We start from the raw sequence: 25560 nt of genomic DNA on the forward strand, positions 1-25560 counted from the left end.
TCAGGGAACCATGTGATATGAACATGTACACCTATAGTATAAGGCTTCACTTCATGCAAACTGATTTAGTTTTTACTCAAAACAAAGACACTAACTACTTGCAATTTTCTGTAATAATTAGTGGTTTTACCAATGATAAGTGCACAACCATAATTACTATGTTCTTCATTATTAAAAAATATAAACAAAAGATAAAAACAAGGGTGAGGTTATAGTACATATTAAATCTTAGTCACCAACTATATTTTGACAAAAAATTAAATAAGAAAAATGCAAATTATTTTTCCCTTTTAGACAATGCTTTGTGATGTAATTCTACTTGTAGAATGATTTCTACCCAAAAGTTACACAAATGCTAACAAATAAAGTGAGAGATGGCAAGGTAACTCATGTCTAGGAGGAATCTTTTACCAAAACAGAAGGTAAATTTTATGGCAACTCACTAGATCTTTATTTTTTTACATCCTTTACATATATATCCTTTAAGAAATTTTACTAATTGACATGAATAACTATAAACAGAAAAAGATAAAAGAACTCAATGTATCACCTTAAATTATACATTCCATATCTGTCCAATCAAAAACAGTTGGATTAAAAAAATTCCATTTAAAAAAATTTTGTATACCTAAAATAGAATTATAAATGAAATTATAGAGCTATAGACAGATAGGTTCGTCTTGTGAAATTATAGTTTACTCATTTTTGGTTTGGAAAGTAATTTGGACTATTTTAAACCAAGTGAAACGAAAAAATCCATTGGCTATATTTATCCACTTATATGGAAGCTATTAAATAAGAGGATATTGCTTAAACAATGTTCTTTAGTGGAATGATTCCAAATCTACAGTTTTGATCTGGTATGATAAAGATTCTATGATGTTTATTACAGTTGTAAACATTTAGTGGTTGATAGTTAAACAGAATCCTTACTGAATTCTGAAACTTTTAAATAAACATAGCACACTACAAATGTGAGATTTAAATTACCACTCATAGTTACATGTAGCACATGACCACTGATATGATCGCATGAAATTCTTAGATAAATTTGTCATTTCTTCTCTTTTTAAACAACTTGTCTTTGAATTCCTTAAATATGTTTTTGTTAATTATTTCAACAACAGATAGCAAAATGAAATGAAAATATGTTCACATACATTTACTGTGAATGAGGGAGTATTATATATGTGTGCTTTATAAATACTGATAATGCAAATCTAGCAAATTTAAAAGAGAAAAAGTGAAAATAAAAACACACCCTCACTTAACTACAAAATAATTCAAACAGAAAAAATAGAAAGTATCCCAGTTGTGTCATTAAATAAATAGAAAGCAAATTTGTCTTTATATTCAGAACCATATAGAACTCAAATATTTGCAAACTATTAATTAAAAGTTCATGAAGTACGTTAAACTCTCAACAGTTATTTCAAGGAAACATTAAAATTTTCATATGAAATATGCAAATGCTGAGAGAATTTCCTCTGTATTTATTCATTCCTAACGATGCTTTTGATACTTTTGTACCTGTAATGTGTAGGAAGTATGGTGACTGTAGACTTTCATAGTTCATTACACACAATGATCATGCATTTCTTAATATATAGCCCAAAATGTTAAATTGAGCTACAATACACTATAGAGTAAAAAAAAAAACAAAAATGGAGTATGCTAAAAAAAATTCCACTGTAATGCTATAATACCTGCAATATTTTAGAGTCACAAACATTTGCAGTGAGAATCTTTACAAGTGAGGAATCTGACATGAGAAAAGCAAGCAGCAAATATTCACTTGACTAACAAAGAATTGCTTGATCCTGTATTTCACATCTCCACAAGCATACAAAGAGGCATGACTTATTTTTAGTAAATTATGGCAGTGAGTTACGCCCTAATACCCAAATTAATTATCCTGGCCATTCTTGATTAATAATTCTTATGTTACCAATGTATTGCAAAAAAGAAAAAAAAACTAGTAATTTTTAAAATCTGTAGGTGGGCTGCGAGAAAACTATAAATAACATATTCAACAAGAAATAATTTGTCAGGTCATATATGCTCATTATATGCATATCTTTTACCGTAATTGCTTGTGACACTTTTAAATAGATGAAACAGTCTCAAAGTTATCATTCAAAGAGGAGATTTTGATAAAGAAAATAGATGGATCCTAGCAATGGAGCTGTTCAGAGCTCCATATGCATACATGTGACAGTTTCTTATTTACATGTCGCTCATGTTTATGCATGTTCAGAAGACTACAGCTGCTACCCCATTCTCCAGAAATCACAGACTCCGGTTAAGTCTATAAACAGCCACATTTGAGCTTGTAATGTATTTATCATGAAAAACTTGAAGCTCTAATGGAAGAGGAGGGGGTAGCGGTACAATTTGCTTTGAAAAGATAACGGGCATTTTTTCAAAAACAAATACTGTATATTTAATTCAGCTTTTTTAGGTGCTTTCATGTTATAGGAATTCTGCTGGTGATGAAAAGAGCATCCAGCCAATCAAATAGAGTATCCTTGTGCCATCTAAAGTAGAAGCCTAGTGTTTAAAATAACCCTGATGAATTATTCATAGAACTGATGTTTATGCAAATTAGAGAATCATGCATCCACCTGACCACCAGAGAAGAAAACACACACACACACACACACACACACACACACACACACGGTGTGGAGGGGGAACCACCATGCTTTTAGCATTCTCCAGAATCTACGTAATCAAATGATAATGTTCTTTCATTAAATACATCAAGGAATTACAATCCTTACCTGGTTAGTTTGTAGAGCTTTCAGATTTTCTGGATGAAATAACTGACTGTGCATGCAACCAATAAAACTGAACTGAAAAGCTGATTAAGGGCACTTACTTAATGCAAAGCCACTCACTGAATATTCATTTGCTGTCCGTGTTTATGCAAATTAAAGTAAAGCAAGTCCAAAGGGATTGGTTGCCATAGCCCACAAATACTGTGTACAGCAGAAAATATAGAGATGAGTTACAAATAAATCTCGAAATTCATAGCTTTGAAGTCACAAAGAAAAATAGTAAAATATTAAAGGCTAGGTGAAGTACAGCTTTAAATTGTCTTATTTAATCATATTACTTTAGTACTACTGGCTATTTTATAACATAATGCTCTATAATTACCTTAATGTCAAAAGATAGCACCATTTGTGTTTGTCAGCTTTGTTTATCCCACAAACATTTATCTGAATAGATTTTTGAAGCATAGGAGAGCAAGAGGAAACAATTATAATAAAAATATAATAACTAAATACAAGGCTACTGTGTCCTGGTGTCTGATCCCTTCAGATTTGATCCTTTGGTGTTTATATCCAGCACAAGTAACTAAAACTGCCGGCATGATGTTGAGCTTCTGATGCCTTGATGCTTACAGGTATCTGCAACATTGGAGATAGTCTATTGTGTGTTCAACGAAATATTGTTAAACATTTGGCCAAAAAGGTTTCCAAAGAAAGCAGCCTTAAATTCCAACAATTTTCTTTTTGAGAATTCAAATGCAACACTATTTTCTGAAAGACATGTTGAAAAACATTCAATGTCCCAATAAAAAATAAATTATGTGTGTTCACAAAATCATATTTATGTATATATATGTACATATATATAAATGTGTGTTTATGTATGTGTGTGGTATATATATATATATATATATATATATATATATATACATATATATATATATATATGAAAATGGAAGTAGGCTATTTGGAAAGAGAAAAGGAACTTTCAAGTGGAGGTAGGGAGATATAACAGGGTAATAGGGAGTGAATATGGGTAAGATACATCTATCTAAACAAAAATATAATGAAACCCATTAAATTTGTTTACACAACAAATATATTCTAGTAAAACAGTTTTAAAAATGTGAATTTTTACAGCTATTTGAGAACTCATCCCATGTATTGAGATGGGCCATAGTATATAAACGATATGCAGGGCTACAGAGATCCAGTCTCGGTACTTAAGAACACTGACTGCCCTTGTGGAGACTGGAGTTTGACTCCCAAAACCAACATTATGGTGCTCACAGCCACCTACAACTAACTTTAGCTCCAGGAGATCTGACACTTCCCACTGGCACACCCATGCAACTGCACTCACATGTATACCTAAACCCCAACGCAGAGCACCCATGCATGAATGTAATCAAAATTCATATTTAAAAATTAAAATAGCTAATGGATGCTTTCAGGTTTGGCAAAAAAATGTAAAAATACCATGGATCTTCTTCACCTTCCATTTATTGAGTTAAAGTGAAAATTGTTAAAGATGTTGGAATATATCCAATAAGCTTTTTGTACATTTTCTAGTTCATAGTTTCAAAACTTATGCTATAATAAGATGATATAATAAGATCTACACTTGCTCTACTTATCAACACTATAAGGACTAGTCCCAACCTAAACATTTTTTAACTAGAAAAAGACTTCTTTGTTGAACTTATTTTTGTCTGATTACAGCTCTCATGGCTGCAGATAACTTTTGTTTTCAGGTGCTCTTTGGATTTTCACGAGAGTACTCCTCACGGTATACATTTATGTTCATAGATACAGGTCCCTAAAAGACATTTGTTCATTGGAAGTTATGTGTTCTCACGAAGACTCTTGCTATTCTCCAGAACTGGACTAGAAACAATGACACTATCATATCCAGAATTAACATTGTACTGGGTTTTTACCAGTATTTAGGAACTGTATTTCTATTATTGCCTACTGATTATTTCTTTGTTAATTATTACATCCACATATACCCATTATAAAATGTACAGTAAAATTAATGAATTACAAGTAATAAATCTCCTTTTCTTATCACACAATTCATTTTAATTGACTTACTATATAATACAGAAGATAGATTGGTCATTCGTTAAAGGTTTTAATTAAAGAATCTTAAATTAAAAACTTCTAGGAAACAATGATAAGCCAATATGCAAACAGTTGACATTTATTAAGCTACCTTATCTCTATAAATTTGTACTTTTTGAAAAGAATCAATTTTAAACATCAAAACATTTCTAGTGTTCAGATTAAAATTGAAACACATTTCTATAAAGGCCACTCATTGTCTGATTAAGCTTGCCTTGCTTTTGGTTGCAGCAAAACTAAGGCTTGCTTGAGAAAGGCATTTCAATATTCAAAGAAAATGTACCTAACACACACATAATCTGCTAGAGGGAAATGTAAGTGGATATCATTAATGTCACCCTTTGTCCAATTCCTGATATCATTAGTGGGATTTCTAGCCTTTGCTTGAGTTGCATCTCTTAAACTCTGGACCCTGTCCAACTCTGGGGTATTTCTGACAATTTTAAAATATTTATAAGCAAAATCCAAACTGCCCTAGGCCATGGCTCCCTCAGATCTCTTTTCCTACATCTGTTCAAGATGAGACCAGCTTAGTCAGTGGTGTGAGTTCTGTAAAAATATCAAAATAGCCTAGTTCAGATGAAATAAATGAATGCTTCTAAGACTTATAACTACTTGAATTATGGATTCATAATTTCCAGATGCATAACCTATCCAGATTCTTTTTTTGTGTGAACCTGACAAAATCCTAAATGGATATTAGTACAATCTTAATAGGGTTTAATGAAGAGATTAAGTTGAGCAGATTTTTTTATTTACATTAGAAGTCTTAGAATGATATTTTCCCTCTTGAAGGAAGAAACTTTTTTAGTGAAGCCCACAGTTAAGAGACTTTTAATTGTAAAGACTTGGATTTTTAAAGAGATGGATATTTTAAAGAGATTGAAAATTTAAGAATATGTAAAGACTGTGAGACATTTAAAGTTATTTAGACCTTGGGGATGAATAAGAATGTAAGGGTTGAGGCTTACTAGTGATGTGTTTGTGTGTCAAGTTGACAAGGGGTCAATTGTACTGGCTAGTTTTGTGTCAACTTGACACAGCTGGAGTTATCTCAGAGAAAGGAGCTTCAGTTGAGGAAATGCCTCCATGAGATACAACTGTAAGGCATTTTCTCAATTAGTGATCAAGGGGAAAAGGCCCCTTGTGGGTGGGACCATCTCTGGGCTGGTACTCTTGGTTCTATAAGAGAGTAGGCTGAGCAAGCCAGAGGAAGCAAGCCAGTAAGGAACATCCCTCCATGGCCTCTGCATCAGCTCCTGCTTCCTGACCTGCTTGAGTTCTAGTCCTGACTTCCTTGGTGATGAACAACAGAATGGAAGGGTAAGCCAAATAAACCCTTTCCTCCCCCCAACCCCCCCAAAAAAGAAACTCTTATGAAGCCAACTCTTTGAGATTTATGCTATCAAAAAAGGCAAATGAATATTTATAGACAATCAAACTTTCATCAATCATTAAATGGAAATTATAATCTATTTTTAAATAAAAACTTATTTTCTATAAAAGTTTTTAATTGACACTACTTACTAATATTCAATATCAGATTATACATATATACAAAATATATAAGCTTATATAGTGGTGTGTGTGTGTATAATTTTACAAATGGCGTCACATTTCTGTGTTGACATTCTCATAGAGAAGCAAACCACTTGGAGCCAAGTGAAAAATGTGCATCACAGTGTGTTCCAGGCCAGAAGCCTCACTAGAACAACTCTCTGTCTGTCTGTTTAGTATGTCCATATTTGGATGAGAGCTATGAAATATGAAATAGCCTAATTTTTAAAACCTTTCTAATCCACAGCATGTCTGACTTTTATTTTTAATTCATTTTTAACTTGTCACACAAAGAGTTTCATCATGTAACTTTAATAAATGCACTCCAATGTACATGGTTTTTCTTTATCTGCTCTCTCAGTGTTCGCTCCAGTCCTTTAATGTCCCTGTCACTGGCCTTTTTCCCTCCAGATAGTCCCTTCTTCTGCTTTCATGTTTCCTGTATTCTGTCACCCTCTGCCTCTTCTCTCTTCTGCCTTAAACTATCTTGCTCCCCTCTTATGATCCCTTTCTAGTTTTATCTCTCATACACATGCACACACACACAAGTGTGTTCACATTCACACAAATGTATGGAATATTTGGAGTCCTGTATGTTTTGTCTGATGGGTTCATGTTTGGGAGCGCATTGTATATGTAATCTAGAATGAATAGTATTCTGCACAGAATGCAGACTACCAGTAGTTTCGGGTTGTTTTAAAATTGACCTTTGGATAATTCTGTTTAGGCCAAACATTTTATGGTATGTTTTAAAAGTGTATCAATATCTTTAATGAAAAAATGAAATAAAAAATTTACTGATATTTTACAGTTTAGTTTCTTATAGGAAATTTAAATACACACACATTAGCTGGTTCAAATATCCATTTATTAAGAGCTCCAAGGATAAGGACCAAGTTAAATTTACTTCTTGGTTTACTTTCAAACACTTATATTTCCTAGTAATTTTTGTCACAGTTCACAGTACTTTAGCTCTTCTCCTGGGTAGAAGCAGAAAAGAAAATCCTTGTGAAACACTCTTGTTGTCCACCTGCTCCTTTCTTTCCTGTGGACAGAGCTCAAAGAGAAAACCAGTGCCATAGGAATCAGCAGAATTAACGTTTAAAATCAACTTTGGTTTAATTGCTTCCAACACATGTGTACTTACTGTAGCGCTATGCACAATAGCTAAGTTATAAAACCATGTAGGTGTCCCATAACACAGAAATGGATAGGCAGATGTGGTTTATGTATAGTGTGGAGGTTTTTGCAACCATAAAGGAGAATTAAGTCATGTCATTTGCAATAAAAAGACTGTAACTGTATATATCAATTTATGTAAATTAAATCAGTACCAAACAGACAAATATCCCATGCTTTCTCTCATTTGTGGGAAGTAAATTATGGATATTTTAAATTACATGTACTGTTAACATGCAAGCCGATAACAAGCTGAGGAACAAAGGAAAGTAGTGAGAGTGGGAGGGGAAGCCTATGAAGTGAGAGAGTATAGAGCATTGGAAAAATATGCTCAAAATACTTTATATATACAAAATGGCCTTATGTACTCTTATGTAATAATAAAAACAAACGTACAAAAAAATCTTCTCTTTTTAAGTGACATTTACTGTTCCTATTTTGTTTCACAGAACCTCTGACCATTTTTAAATCTTTGAAACTATGTTATTTTTCACTAAATATAGATTGGTCATTCATTCTAGATGATCTTTTTCCTTTCACATGATAGTAAATGCCACTTTGTCTGATATCAACAGTATTCTGCTACAGAAATGTCTGTCTCCCAAGTTTTCCATTGTTACCTCAGCTAATAGGAGATAATCCAGTAGGACAACAAACTAATGAACTCTTCTGGCACAGACAGTAAAAGGTTTGTACACATTGTGGGTGTATACACACACACATACACACACACACATATGCACATATGTGCACTCAAATGATGAGATGTCAAAAGTTTACAAATAATTCAGATCTACAGTAGTATCTCTGACCCTCCTTATAAAAATTCATACCTATTCATTTTAGGAAATTAGTTTGAAGAGCTTCTCAAAATGTATACTGGTTTAATGAGCAAGTAATTATTTTAGACTAGAGAAAAGTGCTCATCCTCCCCCATATCTACCTCTCACAATTCCCCTTTAGGACAGTTGTCTAAAGTTGATTTTTAGCTTATATTCTGTCAGTTTTCATAACCACAATCTCTTTAAAATATTCAGTAGCATATTGACTACTCAGTTTGGGGGATTTGGGTGTTTGAGTATCTTAAGCAAATGGGAGAGTTCACATAATCTCCAAGTGTTAGAAGGAATGGATGATTATCCTTATAAAAATTTTGGGCTTTTTTTCCTGCATTTTTAGATCATTAGGTGATTGGCTCATTTCTAAAATGACAGTTAAAAAGTGGTCTCTCAGAGTTAAGACAGATTTCATATCTGATTCTGAGTGTCTCAGATCATTTCAGTTGTCTCTGGAGGCCTCTTTCATTTTCTTCATCTATCTAGTAGTAGGAATAGCACATTTACCCATTCCTTGTGATGGGGTTTTAGTAATGCATTCTATAAAATTAAAACATCAGGAATTCCAAATACACAAATTCTAATTCTACCTCCAAAAACATTGTTCTCAAGACCTGCCTTCAGCATCTGAAGGGCTCAGGTCTCAACCACATTATAGGTGACTTGAAGAAGTGAAGATTTCCAAAGATTCATACCAGGCAGTCATCTTTCTTTCTTTCTTTTTTTATTTATTTATTTATTTATTTATTTTTTTTTTTTTTAGGTATTCTTTTTTTTTTCCCATTTTTTATTAGGTATTTAACTCATTTACATTTCCAATGCTATACCAAAAGTCCCCCATACCCACCCACCCCCACTCCCCTGCCCACCCACTCCCCCTTTTTGGCCCTGGTGTTCCCCTGTACTGGGGCATATAAAGTTTGCAAGTCCAATGGGCCTCTCTTTCCAGTGATGGCCGACTAGGCCATCTTTTGATATATATGCAGCTAGAGTCAAGAGCTCCGGGGTATTGGTTAGTTCATAATGTTGTTCCACCTATAGGGTTGCAGATCCCTTTAGCTCCTTGGCTACTTTCTCTAGCTCCGCCATTGGGAGCCCTATGATCCATCGATTAGCTGACTGTGAGCATCCACTTCTGTGTTTGCTAGGCCCCGGCATAGTCTCACAAGAGACAGCTACATCTGGGTCCTTTCAATAAAATCTTGCTAGTGTATGCAATGGTGTCAGCGTTTGGATGCTGATTATGGGGTGGATCCCTGGATATGGCAGTCTCTACATGGTCCATCCTTTCATCTCAGCTCCAAACTTTGTCTCTGTAACTCCTTCCATGGGTGTTTGCTTGATCTCAAAATGTTCTCTACGTGTCTCCATTAAAGAACACAGGTCTTGGTTCCAGGACCCCGCCGAGTGTATTCTGCACAGGCCCCAGACATCCAGCCACTTCCCGGCCAGAGGAAAGGGGTCCGCCTGGCTCGGGAGTGCTTTGCCTGAGCATCGGCAGCAGACATCTTGGTTCCAGGACCCCGCCAAGTGTATTCTGCACAGGTGAGAGTACGGAATACAAAAGCTAAAAGCTTCTGGGGCAGGCGGGAGCCACAGAGCTTCTAAGGCAGCCCCCTTTTCGGACCCCAGACAGCTGGCCACTTTCCCGGCCAGAGGATAGGGGTCCACCCAGACCAGGAGCACTTGGCCTGAGCATCAGCTGCAGACATCATGGTTCCAGGACTCCTCTGAGAATACTCTGCACAGGTGAGAGTGTAGAATACAGAAGCTAACAGCTTCTGGGACAGGCCAAAGCAACTCAGCTTCGGGACAGGTCCTGTTTTGGGCCTTCGTCTTCGGCCAGGAAGGAGGTCCTAAGGCCAGATATCTGTGCACCTTTCCTGTAAGAGAGGAGCTTGCCTGAAGAGAGTGCTGTGACCACTGAAACTCAGAGGAGAGAGCTAGTCTCCCAGGTCTGCTGATAGAAACTAACAGAATCACCTGAGGAACAAGCTCTAACTAGAGACAACTATAACAACTAGCTCCAGAGATTACGAGATGGCGAAAGGTGAACGTAAGAATCCTACTAACAGAAATCAAGACCACTCACCATCATCAGAACACAGCACTTCCACCCCACCTAGTCCTGGGCACCCCAACACAACCGAAAAGCTAGACCCGGATTTAAAAGCATATCTCATGATGATGGTAGAAAACATAAAGAAGGACTTTCATAACTCACTTAAAGAAATAGAGGAGAACACTGCTAAAGAGTTACAAGTCCTTAAAGAAAAACAGGAAAACACAACCAAACAGGTAGAAGTCCTTAAAGAAAAACAGGAAAACACATCAAAACAGGTGATGGAAATGAACAAAACCATACTAGACCTAAAAAGGGAAGTAGACACAATAAAGAAAAGCCAAAGTAAGGCAACACTGGAGATAGAAAACCTAGGAAAGAAATCTGGAACCATAGATGCGAGCATAAGCAAGAGAATACAAGAGATGGAAGAGAGAATCTTAGGTGCAGAAGATTCCATAGAGAACATCGACACAACAGTCAAAGAAAATACAAAATGCAAAAGGTTCCTAACTCAAAACATCCGGAAATACAGCACACAATGAGAAAACCAAACCTATGCATAATAGGAGTTGATGAGAATGAAGATTTTCAACTTAAAGGGCCAGCAAATATCTTCAACAAAATTATAGAAGAAAACTTCCCAAACCTAAAGAAAGAGATGCCCATGAACATACAAGAAACCTACAGAACTCCAAATAGTCTGGACCAGAAAAGAAATTCCTCCCGACACATAATAATCAGAACAACAAATGCACTAAATGAAGAGAGAATATTAAAAGCAGTAAGGGAGAAAGGTCAAGTAACATATAAAGGCAGGCCTATCAGAATTACACCAGACTCTTCACCAGAGACTATGAAAGCCAGAAGATCCTGGACAGATGTTATACAGACACTAAGAGAACACAAATGCCAGCCCAGGCTACTATATCCCACCAAACTCTCAAGTTCCATAGATGGAGAAACCAAAGTATTTCACGACAAAACCAAATTCACAAATTATCTTTCCACGAATCCAGCCCTTCAAAGGATAATAACAGAAAAAAACCAATACAAGGACGGAAATCATGCCCTAGAAAAAGCAAGAAAGTAATCCCTCAACAAGCCAAAAAGAAGACAGCCACAAGAACAGAATGCCAACTCTAACAACAAAAATAAAAGGAAGCAACAATTACTTTTCCTTAATATCTCTTAATATCAATGGACTCAAGTCCCTAATAAAAAGACATAGACTAACAGACTGGCTACCCAAACAGGACCCAACATTCTGCTGCTTACAGGAAACCCATCTCAGGGAAAAAGACAGACACTACCTCAGAGTGAAAGGCTGGAAAACAAGTTTCCAAGCAAATGGTCTGAAGAAACAAGCTGAAGTAGCCTTCTAATATAGAATAAAATCGACTTCCAACCCAAAGTTATCAAAAAAGACAAGGAGGTACACTTCATACACATCAAAGGTAAAATCCTCCAAGAGGAACTCTCAATTCTGAATATCTATGCTCCAAATACAGGGGCAGCCATATTCATTAAAGACACTTTAGTAAAGCTCAAAGCACACATTGCACCTCACACAATAATAGTGGGAGACTTCAACACACCACTTTCATCAATGGACAGTTCGTGGAAACAGAAACTAAACAGGGACACAGTGAAACTAACAGAAGTTATGAAACAAATGGACTTAACAGATATCTACAGAACATTTTATCCTAAAACAATAGGATATACCTTCTTCTCAGCACCTCCCGGGACCTTCTCCAAAATTGACCATATAATTGGTCACAAAACAGGCCTCAACAGATACAAAAATATTGAAATTGTCCCATGCATCCTATCAGACCACCATGGACTAAGGCTGATCTTCAATAACAACAGAAATAATGGAAAGCCAACATTCACGTGGAAATTGAACAACACTCTTCTCAATGATACCTTGATCAAGGAAGGAATAAATAAAGAAATTAAAGACTTTTTAGAGTTTAATGAAAATGAAGCCACAACATACCCAAACCTATGGGACACAATGAAAGCATTTCTAAGAGGGAAACTCATAGCTCTGAGTGCCTCCAAGAAGAAACGGGAGAGAGCACACACTAGCAGCTTGAAAACACATCTAAAAGCTCTAGAAAAAAAGGAAGAAAATTCACCCAAGATGAGTAGATGGCAGGAAATAATCAAACTCAGGGGCAAAATCAACCAATTGGAAACAAGTAGGACTATTCAAAGAATCAACCATATTAGGAGTTGGTTCTTTAAGAAAATCAACTAAATAAATAAATCCTTAGCCAAACTCATTAGAGGGCACAGGGACAGCATCCTAATTAACAAAATCAGAAATGAAAAGGGACATATAACAACAGATCCTGAAGAAATCCAAAACACCATCAGATCCTTCTACAAAAGGCTATACTCAACAAAACTGGAAAACCTGGATGAAATGGAAAATTTTCTAGACAGATAGATACCAAGTACCAAAGTTAAATCAGGATCAAGTTAACAATCTAAACAGTCCCATATCCCCTAAAGAAATAGAAGCAGTCATTAATTGTCTCCCAGCCAAAAAAGCCCAGGACCACATGAGTTTAATGCAGAGTTCTACCAGACCTTCAAAGAAGATCTAATTCCAGTTCTGCACAAACTATTCCACAAAATAGAAGTAGAAGGAACTCTACCCAACTCATTCTATGAAGCCACAATTACACTGATACCTGAACCACAGAAAGATCCAACAAAGATAGAGAACTTCAGACCAATTTCCCTTATGAAAAGCGATGCAAAAATCCTCAATAAAATTCTCGCTAACCAAATCCAAGAGCACATTAAAGCAATCATCCATCCTGACCAAGTAGGTTTTATTCCAGGGATGCAGGGATGGTTTAATATACGGAAATCCATCAACATAATCCATTATATAAACAAACTCAAAGACAAAAACCACATGATCATCTCGTTAGATGCTGAGAAAGCATTTGACAAAATCCAACACCCATTCATGATAAAAGTCTTGGAAAGATCAGGAATTCAAGACCCATACCTAAACATGATAAAAGCAATCTACTGCAAACCAGTAGCCAACATCAAAGTAAATGGTGAGAAGCTTGAAGCAATCCCACTAAAATCAGGGACTAGACAAGGCTGTCCACTCTCTCCATACCTATTCAACATTGTACTTGAAGTCCTAGCCAGAGCAATTCGACAACAAAAGGAGATCAAGGGGATACAAATTGGAAAAGATGATGTCAAAATATCACTTTTTGCAGATGATATGATAGTATATATAAGTGACCCTAAAAATTCCACCAGAGAACTCCTAAACCTGACAAACAACTTCAATGAACTAGATATAAAATTAACTCACACAAATAAATGGCCTTTCTCTACACAAAGAATAAACAGGCTGAGAAAGAAATTAAGGAAGCAACACCCTTCTCAATAGTCATAAATAATATAAAATATCTTGGCGTGACTCTAACTAAGGAAGTGAAAGATCTGTATGATAAGAACTTCAAGTCTCTGAAGAAAGAAATTAAAGAAGATCTCAGAAGATGGAAAGATCTCCCATGCTCATGGATTGGAAGGATCAACATTGTAAAAATGGCTATCTTGCCAAAAGCAATCTACAGATTCAATGCAATCCCCATCAAAATTCCAACTCAATTCTTCAACGAATTAGAAAGAGCAATCTGCAAATTCGTCTGGAATAACAAAAAAATGTAGGATAGCAAAAACTCTTCTCAAGGATAAAAGAACCTCTGGTGGAATCACCATGCCTGACCTAAAGTTTACTACAGAGCAATTGTGATAAAAACTGCATGGTACTGGTATAGTGACAGACAATTAGACCAATGGAATAGAATTGAAGACCCAGAAATGAACCCACACACCTATGGTCACTTGATCTTCGACAAGGAAGATAAAATTATCCAGTGGTAGAAAGACGGCATTTTCAACAAATGGTGCTGGCACAAGTGGTTGTTATCATGTAGAAGAATGCGAATCGATCCATTCCTATCTCCTTGTACTAAGGTCAAATCTAAGTGGATCAAGGAACTTCACATAAAACCAGAGACACTGAAACTTATAGAGGAGAAAGTGGGGAAAATCCTTGAAGATATGGGCACAGGGGAAAAATTCCTGAATAGAACAGCATTGGCTTGCGCTGTAAGATCTAGAATTGACAAATGGGACCTCATAAAACTGCAAAGCTTTTGAAAGGCAAAAGACACCGTCAATAAGACAAAAAGACCACCAACAGATTGGGAAAGGATCTTTACCTATCCTAAATCAGATAGGGGACTAATATCCAATATATATAAAGAACTCAAGAAGGTGGACTCCAGAATATCAAATAACCCCATTAAAAAATGGGGCTCAGAACTGAACAAAGAATTCTCACCTGAGGAACACCGAATAGCAGAGAAGCACCTGAAAAAATGTTCAACATCCTTAATCATCAGGGAAATGCAGATCAAAACAACTCTGAGATTCCACCTCACAGCATTTAGAATGGCTAAGATCAAAAATTTAGTTGACAGCAGATGCTGGCGAGGATGTGGAGAAAGAGGAGAACTCCTCCATTATTGGTGGGATTGCAAGCTCTCTGGAAATCAGTCTGGTGGTTCCTTAGAAAATTGGACATAGTACTACCTAAGGATCCAGCAATACCTCTCCTGGGCATATATACAGAAGATGTCCCAACCGGTAAGAAGGATACATACTCCACTATGTTCATAGCAGCCTTATTTATAATAGACAGAAGCTGGAAAGAACCCAGATGCCCCTCAACAGAGGAATGGATAAAGAAAATGTGGTACATTTACACAATGGAGTACTACTCAGCTATTAAAAAGAATGAATTTATGAAATTCCTAGCCAAATGGATGGACCTGGAGGGCATCATCCTGAGTAAGGTAACCCAATCACAAAAGAACTCAAATGAAATGTACTCACTGATAAGTGGATATTAGCCCAAAACTTAGGATACCCAAGATATAAGATACAATTTGCTAAATGCATAAAACTCAAGAAGAGTGAAGACTAAAGTGTGGACACTGTGCCCCTTCTTAGAATTGGGAACAAAACACCCATGGAAGGAATTACAGAGACAAAGTTTGGAGCTTTGACGAAAGGATGGACCATCTAGAGACTGCCATATCCAGGGATCCACCTCATAATCAGCTTCCAAACGCTGACACCATTGCATACACTAGCAAGATTTTGCTGAAAGGACCCTGATATAGCTGTCTCTTGTGAGACTATGCCGGGGCCTAGCAAACACAGAAGTGGATGCTCACAGTCAGCTATTGGATGGATCACAGGGCCCTCAATGGAGGAGCTAGAGAAAGTACCCAAGGAGCTAAAGGGATCTGCAACCCTATAGCTGGAACAACAATATGAACTAACCAGTACCTCGGAGCTCTTGACTCTAGCTGCATATGTATCAAAAGATGGCCTAGTCGACCATCACTGGAAAGAGAGGCCCATTGGACACACAAACTTTATATGCCCCAGTACAGGGGAACGCCAGGGCCAAAAAAAAATGGGAATGGGTGGGTAGGGCAGTGGGGGGGCGAGGGTATGGGGGACTTTTGGGATAGCATTGGAAACGTAATTAAGGAGAATACGTAATATATATACATAAAGAACACAGGTCTTCTCCAGCTGGACTATCCTTTTCTATTTCACTTTTTTTCCTCCTGGAACCATCATGATGAAATACAGAGAATTTTACTTACCTTATTACATGATGCCTTTCTCTCTCACCCAGCCAGTTCCATGGTATTTAGCAAATATGTACTTGTAGGTCCTCTGTGAACATGTGAAGTGAACCTGCTGTTGACTTGTTGCTAGAAATCTCTAGGAGTTTATGAAGAGATCCTTTGCTGTAAAACCTTGCTTTCTAAAACCTGCTTTTCATGCAGCAAGTATCTATCCTGTGATGTCAAATACAATTGGTACCTACAGATTGGCTTTCGAACAAACTAGGAACATTTTAAAAGAAAACAGAAATTAAGGGAGGAAATAAAATATATTTAATGGTTATAAAATATAGAGTTCAATTTATCTGGGGAGGGTTATCTGTACCTTGTAAACCTCCCCATATGAATTATCTGTTGGATTTAGCTTTACATGTCTTTAGTGTTTGTTCTTAGCATGCTTGCATTTTGAAATGTGTTATTAGCAATTTTTCCCTTTTTATCATTATCCTTCAAAATCCCCTTTAATCCTCCTTCTCTTGAAATATGTTTACTATATTGTGATAAAATACTTTTCATGTTTCATGTCTGAATGTATCAGGTAATCTTCATAGTCACACATGGTAGCCAAAGTTACTGTCTTTAATATAAAAACAAAGAACCAGGTACTCAAAGAAGTCTTCTCAGGGACAATGGGGTTTTGTTTGTTTGTTTGTTTTTGAGAAGTAATTCATCTCTTGCACAATCTTTTTTATTAGATATTTTCTTTATTTACATTTCAAATTTTGTCCCCTTTTCTAGTTCCTCCTCCAAAAATCCCCTATCCCCTCCTCCTCTCTCTGCTCCCCGACCCACCCACTCCTGCTTCCTGGCCCCGGCATTCCCCTATACTGGGGCACAGAACCTTCACAGGACCAAGGGCCTCTCCTCCCATTGATGACTGACCAGGCCATCCTCTGCTACATATTCAGCTAGAGCCATGAGTCTCTCTGTGTGTTTTCTTTGATTGGTGGTTTAGTCCAAGGAGCTCTAGGGATACTGGTTAGTTGATATTGTTGGTCCTCCTATGGGGCTGCAAACCCCTTCAGCTCCTTGGGTACTTTCTCTAGCTCCTTCATTGAGCACCCTATGCTCTGTCCAATGGATGGCTGTGAGCATCCACTTCTGTATTTTTCAGGCACTGTCAGCAAGCTCTTGTTGACATCCGCATTAATGTCTGGGTTTGGTGGAAGTTTATGGGATGGATCCATAGGTGGGGCAGTCTCTGGATGGTCATTCCTTCAGGCTCTGCTCTGAATTTTGTCTCTGTAACTCCTTCCCTGGGTATTTTGTTCCCCATTCTAAGAAGAATTGAAGTATCCACACTTTGGTCTTCTTTCTTCTTGAGATTCTTGTGTTTTGCAAATTGTATCTTGGGTATTCTGAGCTTCTGGACTAATATCCACTTATCAGTGAATACATATCATGTGTGTTCTTACCAATCCTAAGTCCAATAGAGGGCTAATATCCAATATATGCAAAGAACTCAAGAAAGACTCCAGAAAACCAAATAACCCTATTTTTAAAAGGGACAATGTTTTTTTTAATTCATGCATTATATATGTAAATTTTATATTCTTAGCCATTATAAGAACCATCCTCATTATCATTATATTTGAAAACTAGTAGTTTTAATCTTTAAATATTTTAGATATATTCCTACTAACAATATAAAATAAGAGTTCTAATCAAATGCAAAATATTAAAAAAAAGCCATTTGGCTTTAACATAGTCTCAACAGTTCTAACAGTGAAAAAATAATCTAGCTATACAGATCATACTTTCAGCAAAATGGTAATAAATGTAACAACTAGAATGAAAACATTTCTCAAGTGTTTGTTCAACTGGAACTTTAAAAGACATTTAAAAATAACTCATGATCTAAAATTAGTCAGCTTGAAGTGAACAAAGCCAGACACAGAAAAAGAAGTGTCACATATTTTCTCTACTTTGTAGATTTTGAAGACAGAAATAAAAAATTCAAGCTAAAAATAATAGATGAACAACTAGGGTAAAGTAAGGACACCAGGGAGAGAGGAGGATAAGAGAGGGTCACAGGAGGGTGAGTGTGAGCAAGGAAGCAATATATGCATGTATGGAGAAAGCACTGTAAAATCTATTTGTATGAACAATTAATATGCATTAGTAACTATAAAATGAAGGCCTTAAAAGAAAAATCAGAGAGTAATGGTGTTGCAGCCACACATGTTAACTTCTTCAGAATCAATAACACTTATTTATATGAATCGAGAAGAGTGAGATATAAATAACTATAGAAATAATGGACTTGATTTTGTCTGATGCTCTGTTCAAAGAGCAGATGCATGTAATTCAAAGAGCTAGTTTCTGTTAGTTTTGCTGCTCCTCAAGATTAAATTCACTGCATTGCCTAATGAACAGACTATATGTTTTAAAAGATGGATTATGGTTTTCCATTTTTGACAAAAGAAAAAAATCATAGGAGGTACTTTCAACCAAAGAAGTTAGTGAAGCCAATCAGAGGAGGGCTTATCATGAAGCTAACCAAGCTGAGTTTTTGGGTTCCTTTTTCATTTTGCCTTGTAAGGCAAATATCCAGTTTTGTATTATTTTTCTGAAGGAAGAAGCCATAAGACATAAAGATTAGACATTCACAAAACATGTCACCCACCAAAAATCAACGAATGAGTTCAAGTTGACAGTGAAGCAAAATTATATCAAGATCAAGCAGAACTTTCAGAGGCAGGTGATAACAGTCTTTGAGGCTGGTTCCTCTATTTCTGAAGAGATTTTCAAATCTAGAAGGAAGATGCAGAAAGTGAGAAGAACTTTGAAAGCTAATCTAAGACAGAACAACCAAACTGGAATCCAGAGCTTGGTTGGCATGGTGGAGTTCTTCTTAAGTAAAGTGCCCTGCCCTCAAGCTCTAGCAGTGTACATTAACAGGGGAATGGTGGACAGAAAGCCACCCAATGTATGTAAGAACTGCAGCAGTCATGCTGTAAGTAAGCTGGGTTGTAGGAAATCCCAGAGTTTGAAACTCACTTAGGGAAAGTTGTTTTAGCCATGCCCCCAAAATGCTGTGCAAGAGCAAAATAGAATCACCTCTGAAGGCAGACCACCAAATTAGGCTTTACATCATTTCTGTAGTTAATTTTAAAATGCAATTTGCTGAACACACACAGAGAGAAAAGGGAGAAGACAACAACACAAACAATTATCACAACAACAAAAAAAAATGAGTTCTACAACTTAAAGGAACTCCCATGCACAGTCTATACAACAAATGTGCTTCCTATGTTCTTGGAATCAAAAGCATGATTTGTAAATGTTAGCTAAGAGCTGGAAATTATAAAAAATAAAAAAAATAACATAATAACTAGAAATTCTAAGGCCAAAGTGCATAGGTGAATACTAAGAAAGCTCTGAATTGAGTCATGGCAAATGACACATACAAAAAGAGAACAGTCAGAACAAATCATCTGCTGTAGCCTACATGACTTCCAGACGATTGCAAATACTCACCGATGGGAAATTATCCTTACATTTATTTATTACTACAATTTCATGGAGAAACTCCCTCTCCTTCACTACCAATTCTAATTGGGAACTACCATGACATAGGGTTTCCATGGTGTATTAAAATACAATAATGTAAAACAACTTGGCGAGGAAGAGGTTTATGTAATCTTACAGTTTGTAATGCATCATCCAGAGAAGTCAGCACAGGAACTCAAGGCAGGAACCTAGAGCCAAGAACTGACAAGAGGTTGCTGAGGAGTTGCTTTGTACTGGCTTGTTCCCTGTGCCTTGCTTAGTCTGCTTTCTTTCTTTTTTTCTTTTTCCAGAGTTGAGGACCGAACCCATGGCCTTGCTCTTGCTAAATCCCCAACCCCTTAGTCTGCTTTCTTGATGGACGTATCCAGTTCCATCAGTCCAGGGGTTGGCACTACCCACAATGGACTGGGCATTTCCATATCCAATACTAATTCAAAAACCACTCTAAAGGATTGCCTACACACTAAACTTATAAAGACAATTTTCTCAGTTGAGAGTTTCTTTTCTGAAATGACTCGAACTTGTGTCAAGTGGCATACAACTGGCCAGGACACTCAGAATACTTTGATAGAATCATATGTTTTCAAGAATTTACTCAAATATAGTCAACAATGACCAACAGTGTCCTGCATCTTTATCTGTCACCTACCATAGAGTAGAACAGGATACAACTAGAAATGTGAAACGTAGAAGCATACAATCTTTCATAAGCAGTTTGGGGCTGGCTAGATGGCTCAGAATATGCCCCCCACCACAATTAAATGCACACACACACACACACACACACACACACCTAGATAAGTAAAAATGTAATTGAAACAAAAAGAATGTGATTTTGCCTTATGAAACTGTCTAACAACAAATTATTTGCCTCATTAAAGAACTAGCATAAGAACACTTAGAAAATAATTAACTGTCTTTATTTTTTTTTCCATTTTTTATTAGGTATTTAACTCATTTACATTTCCAATGCTATACCAAAAGTCCCCCATATTCACCCACCCCCACTCCCCTGCCCACCCACTCCCCCTTTTTGGCCCTGGTGTTCCCCTGTACTGGGGCATATAAAGTTTGCAAGTCCAATGGGCCTCTCTTTCCAGTGATGGCCGACTAGGCCATCTTTTGATATATATGCAGCTAGAGTCAAGAGCTCCGGGGTACTGGTTAGTTCATAATGTTGTTCCACCTATAGGGTTGCAGATCCCTTTAGCTCCTTGGCTACTTTCTCTAGCTCCTCCATTGGGAGCCCTATGATCCATCCATTAGCTGACTGTGAGCAAACTGTCTTTATTAACATTCAGAAAAAAACATTTTTTAAAATATAAAATTTACCTGCTACTAGCTAGTTTTCTGCTTTCTTGCCTGTACAGAGTGGTCTTTCAGTTTTAAATTCACTGAACATCTCCATTGTGTGATATCTCCATAATGTTAGAGATAATGTTGACTTCTCTTCAATGTTGAAAGTCTCAAATTTTTTTCTATATGCATTCATGTCAAATTTAGCCTCTTATTATTTTAATTCACATTTTCACTAATTAAATTTTTGACAAATGCTTAGAGTATATCACATTTCCTCCTTTACCTTACAGTCACTCCTGTTAACCTCACCACTTCCATACAGGTCTCTTTCCAAGACTCCTGCCTTTTGTTTTGTTCTGTGGTCCACTGATGTACATTGTACCATTTGTGTGGTCTTAGGTTTGGAACTATCCTATTGAGCTTGGCAGACTAATCATTTGGTACTGTGAAGGCAATGACTGTACCTCCTGAAGAATCCTTCAGTTGACATAATTCAGCAGGGATAAGGGATAGGTCCATTGTCCATCACAGACCCATGACTGGCTAATAAGTGATTATCTTGTGAAGACCCATTACAGACAAGTGAAAGTGTCATGAGGTATGTTTGCAATAGCTGTATCATTACCCTGACAATAGTATTTCCCATTACTCTTCCTTTCTCCCAGCTCTCACATACTTTCTATCTCTAATGTAGTGTTCCCTATGCATTCCTAGTGATAATGTAAGTGCCCAGCTTAGGGTTGTACGAATTTGCCATTTATTCTCATCAACTGGAGAAGCCATGAGTATTCACTACCATTCCATACAGGAAGATGCTTCTATGACTAATAGAAAGAATAATAATGTCTTTAGATGTTGCCATTAATAAGACAGTTTGGTGCTATGCCAATTCAACTAAACAAAAGTAGAGAATCCCATCTAGGCTCTATGAGTTCATTATGAGTTTTTTGTGGGATTTTAGTATCAGGAATATATTCCCTCTAGCAGATCATGCTTCATACTAGTTTAAGAGTAAATAGTTATCCAAACAATAGTCATGCCAACCTTGTGCCAGTGAGAGCATCTTGCTTCATAAGATGGCATTTTAGTTTGCAGTGGTTACAGCTGAGTAACAGCCCTTAAGCCTTGTCTGCCATAGCAGCCTTCTGGTACCATGAAAGTTATGCAACAAAGATAACTTTTCCATCTTGCTTTCTCTATATTTTATAAACAACATGTGCAGTGTCTTTAGAAGTAGAGCCTTATCTAGTTCTGCTTGGGCAAACAATGGTAATGATAATAGTATCTGAGGTCTTTCTTAACAATTCACAGAAAGTGTCTGTGGTGTTTTGAAAGAAAAATGCCCCCTATTGGATCAGGCATTTGCCTGTTTGGTCCAGTTTGTGGTACTATTTAGGGAGGTTTAATATGTTGCTCTGCTGGAAGGAGTCAGTCATTGAGGATGGTCTTTGAGATTTTTGTTTGATAAACAGTAGCTTCTGGGAATAGCATTATCCAGTGATGTAGAGTATCTCACCTCTAACTTTTAACTTTTATTTTTAGTGGAATTAAAAATTAGTGGGTATTCATATAGCTTTCTCCTAGATCTTTCACTTTGATTAGTCTGCCCAGCCCCACAGTCTCCTCACCCATTCTCTCTTCTCCTCTGTATTCCTAACTCTCATTCCATTCTTGATTAAACTTTTCTACCCTTTTTATTCTCCTGCTCTATTTCATACAACTGTGTTCTACTAGACATTCCTTTTCTTCAATTATTCCTTTATTGTCTCCTGGTTGCTACAAGTGGTCTAAGTTAAGCATATGAAATTGAAGGTTTGTAGTTAGCATCCACATGTGAGAGATATATTAGTCAGTGTTCTCTAGAGTAGGAGAACTTATAGAATTAATCTCTTTTTCACAAACACACACACACGCACAAATATATATATATGACCAGCTGAGACATCCAGGCTTGTAGAATGAGCAGCTTCTGGATTCTTGGATTTTCCATTCATTGCCTACCATTGTTTGATAAGTTGGACTATCCCTCAAGATCTGGAACAAAGGCATATGCCTTCCTATCTTTTTTTTTCAATTGTTTTACTGGATATTTTCTTCATTTACATTTCAAATGCTATCCCTAAAGTCCCCTATACTCTCCCCCCCACCCTGCTCCCCTTCACACTCACTCCTACTTCTTGGCCCTGGGGTTCCCCTGTACGGGGGCATATAAAGTTTGCAAGACCAAGGGACCTCTCTTCCTACAAATTAAATGCAATCCCCATCAAAATTCCAACTCAATTCTTCACTGAGTTAGAAAGGGAAATTTGCAAATTCATCTGAAATAACAAATAACTTAGGATAGAAAAAACTGTTCTCAGCAGTAAAAGAACCTCTGTTGGAATCACCATGCCTGACCTCAAGCTCTACTACAGAACAATCTTGATAAAAACTGGTATAAGGACAGACAAGTAGACCAATGGAATAGAATTGAAGACCCAGAAATGAACCCACACACCTATGGTCACTTGATCTTTGACAAGGGAGCTAAAACCATCCAGTGGAGAAAAGACAGCGTTTTCAACAAATGGTGCCGGCAAAACTGGTGGTTATCATGTAGAAGAATGCAAATGGATCCATTCTTATCTCCATGCCTTCCTATCTTAAAGGTCCAGACTAGAAGAGGATTCACTTACTTTCAACTAAGCAAAAAGAAAATCCCCCATCAGTACACCCTCATTTTCTGGACTGTTGTTGATTTCAGATGTATTCAAGTTAACAACCAAGGGCAGTCATAACAAGACAAACCATGCAGAATTTTTATGAATGACTAGTTCTCCTTAATTCATGTAGTGTAGAATATTACAACAAGAAAAATAAGTGCAGGATGTGTGGGAAGTTTCAGTATGGTCTCCATACTTCTCTGTATATCTAAACATTTAAGGTTTTGTTTTATTTATACTCATGTGACTCTTGAGTGTGAGTGTGTGTGTGTGTGTGTGTGTGTGGAGAGAGAGAGAGAGAGAGAGAGAGAGAGAGAGAGAGAGAGAGAGAGAATGGACACATGTGAGGACAGTAAACAGTGTATGCAGATCCAGAGAGGGACTACTTGATCACTGGGAGCTGCTATTAAAGGTGGTGGTGAGCCACCTGATATGAGTCCTGAAAACCAAACTCAGGTTGTCAGGAAAACTAGTACATATTCTTAATCACTTAGTAAACTCTCCATCCACAAATCTAAGCATATAAAAAAGAAATAATTTTATTTTAAAACAGACTTTATTGCCTATGTAAATATCAGGTAGATGAAAGCAAAAAACCCACTTGGGTGCTGTGTAGTATTGCAATACAGCAGAGTTTAACTATGCACCCATTCTCCATGTACCTCAGTCCATGGGGGACTGCTTTTATCACTTTGATTAACAAAATATTCCAAAAGACAAGAATTTCTTTTGTGTGTGTGTGTGTGTGTGTGTGTGTGTGTGTGTGTGTGTGTGTGTCTTAATTATTAATTAATTTCTTTATTTTTCTTTTATTATTTTTCTTATTTATTTGTTTATTTATTTTAAACTCCAGATTTTATTCACCTCCCTGTCCACCCTCCTACTCTTCCACATCCCATACCTCATCCCTGCCCCCTGTCTCCACAAGAATGTCCCCACCCCCAACTCCCACTCCACCAGACCTCTAAACTCCCTGGGGCCTCCAGTCTCTTGAGAGTTAGGTCCATATTTTCTGACTAAACCCAGACCTGGCAGTCTTCAGTTGTATATGTGTTAGGGACCTCATTACAGTTGGCGTATGCTGTCTGGTTGGTTGTCCAGTATCTGAGAGATCTCCAGGGACCAGTTTAATTGATATTGCTGGTCCTTCTACAGGGTCACACTCCTCCTCAGCTTCTTCCAGCTTTCCTGTAATTCAACCACAGGAATTGAACCACAGGGGTCAGCAGCTTCTGTGTGTTGGTTGGGTGCAAATACCTACATCTGACTTGTTCAGCTGCTTGTTGGGTCTTTCAGAGTGCAGTCATGATAGGGCCCTTTTTGTGAGTGCTTCATAGCCTCAGTAGTAGTGTCAGGTCTTGGGGCCTTCCCTTGATCTGGATCCCACTTTGGGCCTGTCTCTCAACCTTCTCCATCCCTGACCTCAAGCTTTACTACAGACTAGAATTTCTTTTATTGTTGTTTGTAGAACATGATTTTAATGTTTGCAACTGTTGATATTCAACAACCAGAATAGTTATTTTAAGATATGCTTCATCGTTTTCTTCTTCATATAGTTCATATTGTTGTTCCACCTATAGGGCTGCAGACCCCTTCAGCTCCTTGGGTATGTTCTCTAGCTCCTCCATTGAGGGCCCTGTGTTCCATCCAATAGCTGACTGTGAGCATCCACTTCTGTGTTTGCCAGGCACTGGCATAGCCTCACAAAAGACAGCTATATCAGGGTCCTTTCAGCAAAATCTTGCTGGT

The 25560-nt window shown here is 37.0% G+C and overlaps 1 long non-coding RNA gene across 5 annotated transcripts in view; it reads right to left on the minus strand.

Moving 5' to 3' along the window:
- The window catches only part of Gm34196, a 332426-nt gene extending 329515 nt beyond the window's left edge, over nucleotides 1-2911 (minus strand). For 4 of the 5 annotated variants that reach the window (XR_382705.1, XR_873709.2, XR_873708.1 and 1 more), the window contains exon 1: nucleotides 2784-2887. This is a non-coding gene — a long non-coding RNA (predicted gene, 34196). Of the gene's footprint in view, nucleotides 1-2783 lie in introns of all 5 variants that reach the window. The other variant, XR_003950521.1, reaches the window with a different exon arrangement.
- Between the last annotated feature and the right edge of the window lie 22649 nt (nucleotides 2912-25560).

The sequence above is a fragment of the Mus musculus genome, chromosome 13 (genome assembly GCF_000001635.26).
Source record: "Mus musculus strain C57BL/6J chromosome 13, GRCm38.p6 C57BL/6J".
Classification (NCBI taxonomy): Eukaryota; Metazoa; Chordata; class Mammalia; order Rodentia; family Muridae; genus Mus; species Mus musculus.